We start from the raw sequence: 3,816 nt of genomic DNA on the forward strand, positions 1-3,816 counted from the left end.
ATGACATCTGCTAATTCCTTCAGCACTCTGGGGTGGAGATAGTCAGGACCTGCTGATTTGAATATGTCTAGTCCCACCAGAAGTTCCCTGACTAGGTCCTCACTGACCCTGGGCCTGGCTGCACCTCCCCTGGGACTGTTGGGGATTCCAGTAGACTGGGTGACCTGGTCCCTGCTCAGAAAAATGGAGGCAAAGAAATTGTTAAAGAGATTAGCTTTGTTATCTGGTGCGATCACCAGATTTCCTAGCATGTCCTTCAGGGGCCCCACATTACCTGGTACCTTCTTTTTACCCCCTATGTATTTAAAAAAAGACTTCCTGTTATCCTTGATCCGGGTTGCTAGTCCCAGTTCCATCTCCACCTTAGCCTTCCTAACAGGCCCCCTACAATCTTGAGCCAAGGAGGTATAATCCTCCCTGGTGATGGCCCCTTCCTTCCATTGGGTGTATGCCTCCTTTTTAACTATGAAACATTCCTGGATGCTTTTGGTAAGCTATGGGGGCTTTTGCACCCTCTTGCCCCCTTTGATCCGTGTTGGAATTACCTCCCTTGGGGCTTGGAGGATCATCTCCTTAAGGAACGAGCACTCTTCCTGGACTCCCAACTCCCCTCCCCTCCCCTCTGGGACCTCAGTGCCTCCCTGACTAGCTTCCTTACCTCATTGAAATCTGCTCTCCTGAAATCTAGGGCTGTTGCCTTGCTGCAGGCCTTTGACACCCTGCGCTGGATGGTGAATTCCAGTAGGCTATGATCACTATCGCCCAGGTAGTCGAGCACCTGCAGTCCCCTCATCATGTCATCGCTTGTGGCCAGGACCAGGTCTAACAAGACATTTCCCCTGGTGGGACTGTGTACTTCTTGGGTTAGATGGTGGTCCTGTAACTCGGCTAGGACCCTACGTGAGCGGCCAGGCCTGGCTGACTGCTCTTTCCAGCAGATGTCTGAATAGTTTAGGTCACCCATGATCACCACTTCCTTTGACTTAACTGCCTCTGTGAACCGACCTGAGAATTCCCGGTCTAGTTCTTCTCCCTGGTTGGTTGGCCTGTAGTAGACACCCACCATTAAGTCCCTCTCCCCCCAACCCCCTTGTATTCTGACCAGAGCACTTCAGTCTGCCCCTCTCTGACTCAGTGTTGTTTGTTGAGGATGTGTATTGCTCTTTGACGTAGAGTACCACACCCTTGTCTTTCCTCCCTGTTCTATCCATCCTGTACAGTCTATAGCCCTTGATGTTCACTGCCCAGTCATGCATTGAATCCCACCAAGTTTCAGTGAGCCCCACTATGTCTGGGTTTGTGTTAGTTAGCAGGAGGGCAAGTTCCTCCTGCTTGTTCCCCATACTACTAGCATTGGTGTAGAGGCATTTAAGGACTCCTGAAGGTGCATGCACTGCCCTCCTATTCCCAGGACTGTCTGGGCCCCTGTCTCTTACCTGGGTATTTCTTGTTCTCATCACCTGTCTTGGTTGAGCTGTTCTTGTGGGTGCCTCTTTGTTCGGTGTTCCGTGGCTCCCTCTGTCCTCATCCTCCCCCTACCCTGACAAGCCTAGTTCAAAGCCCGCCGGATGAAATCAGCCAACCTGAAAGAGAACACAGTCTTACCTTTGGGGAGAGGTGATGCCTGTCCCACCTGAGCATGTCTCTTGTCCTGAAGTATGGGTTTTAAAGCACCCCTACCCACATTTCAGTGGGGAGGCAACTGGCCTGGTATTTCTGGGACTACAGGGAGTCCCACCAGGCCATCCTCCCTAGCAGGGTGCAGTTTTCAGTCATACCCAGGACCAGGAGCCTCCTGCTATCCCCATAGCTCCTGCCCTTACCTCCAAGATGTTCTGAGCAGCAGCTCAGCTGGGTGTTGCTCTTTCAGCTGCTGGCAGCAGACTGCTGCCTCTGCCTTATGGACCTGGATCTAAAATGGCAACCTCATCAGGGCTGGCCTGCATCTGCTGGTTGCCCACTCCCAGCCTTAATGTGGCAGTCACCCAAGAGTGCCCTGCCACATGGCCTTTTTAGGAGCCATTTACAATACTACTGAGTCTGCTGCTCATGCTTCTTTAATGATAATAAATATCCTTTTTTTTATTTGTAACCCAAGCAGTGAAATGAATATGGATAAGTATCAGCAAGATGCAAAATTGAAAAGATTTGGGCATAGCTTATTCTGGTCATCACACAGTTGGCATTCTTATCCCAACAAGCCAGCTGTGTCTGCAGAACAGGACTGAGATCCTGCTAGAACAGGTTCTGTCACAAGACTTCAGATATTTCTAATTCTAGCCACAGTCCTCACTGGAACTTAAAGATTCAGCATCTCAAACACTAAGCTCAATTTGCGTTTGCAAAATGTGCAAAAAAGAGGGAGGGCTTCTAACTGGTTTTGTCAGCTCTATTATTAATGCAAATGGTAAATGTTTTATGAGTGAACTGCAGAGATTAATACAACTACCCACTGCTTCACCTCATATGTCTAGCAATTCTCAAAGGGAAGCTTCACTCTTTATTGTTTACAAAGCTCCGAAGTCAGCAGAAAACAACTGGATTATTGCTTTTCTTTTGATCACATACTTTATTGATGACATTGCAGGCCACTGCTACACACATTGAAGAAAGAACCTGTAAGGAAACTTCTTTCTTGACTAACATTGAGGCATACAGACAGGCCCATAGTCTCTCCCAGACCAATAATATAATCTTTCTGTGGCTTGCCAAATCCTACCCTACTCTTCCAACTCTTTTATTGTATTCAATAAAACTGAATACAAACTTTCTGCATTTCAGGATTGTATAATCTGCTTTCCACTCAAGCTTTCAAGTGGGTCTGTCTACTTGTACTTTGAACGAGGCAAGTCCTATCTTATAATTAGATCTGACTTTATAAAGTATATGGGATTAGATGCCTCCAAATTCCATTGATTAACTGTGATCTGATTTTCACTGTTACAGGGACAGCTGCATCTTTCACTCATCTCTGATCTGTCTGAGTGTGCCCCTTTCAATACAAAGCCCTGTACCATGACCTTTTCTATGGTAGTGCCACCTTGTTCTTAAGATGCACTACCAAGCCTATTAGCAGCACTTACTTAATAGATCTAACCCTGGAAATCTTCTCTTTCAGAAGAGAAGGCAGAGGTGTAACTGAGCAGTTATGTGCCTCAGGCAGTGGTCCGTGGTGCATGGGGCAGCAGCCACAGTCAGGCTGTTGGGAGCAGCAGTCAGGGTGTAATGTAGCCAGCTGCTATTTTGCACCCCACTACTAAGTCAGCACCTGGAGCAGGTGTGTCAGTTACCCCCTCATTAGTTATGCTACTGAATACAGGTGACCATCCAATTCTGAAAACCAAGAGTGCTTGATTTTAACAATGGGAATAAAGCAGGATATAAGACAGAGGATTCTAACACAAAAAGCATCTCAGGCAGGTTTTTGCCCCTAACCCCATTCTGTACAACAGAGGTTGGCAGCATTTTGCTGTGGGGGGTCTTTTCGCAGAGCTTATCTCTGAGCACAGGCTACTTCCAACCCACCCCATGCCATTGGAGCCAGAGCTGTAGCCACTGCTCCCACCCCACAATGCAGCTATTTTACCCCACCATGTGGGTGAAGCCTTCTGCTGCAGAAACATGGCAGAAACCCCCCACTGCTGAAATGCCACGTAAGCCCCCCTGGCTCTGTAGACTGGGTAAAATGGCTCTGCAGGCTGGATCAAGGGTTCAAGACATAGTTTCATAGTTTCTAGGGTCGGAAGGGACCTGAGTAGATCATCTAGTCCGACCCCCTGCCATGGCAGGAAAGAGTACTGGGGTCAAACGACCCCA

Source organism: Gavialis gangeticus, unplaced genomic scaffold (genome assembly GCF_001723915.1).
Source record: "Gavialis gangeticus isolate Ggan-Ray unplaced genomic scaffold, GavGan_comp1, whole genome shotgun sequence".
Lineage (NCBI taxonomy): Eukaryota > Metazoa > Chordata > Crocodylia > Gavialidae > Gavialis > Gavialis gangeticus.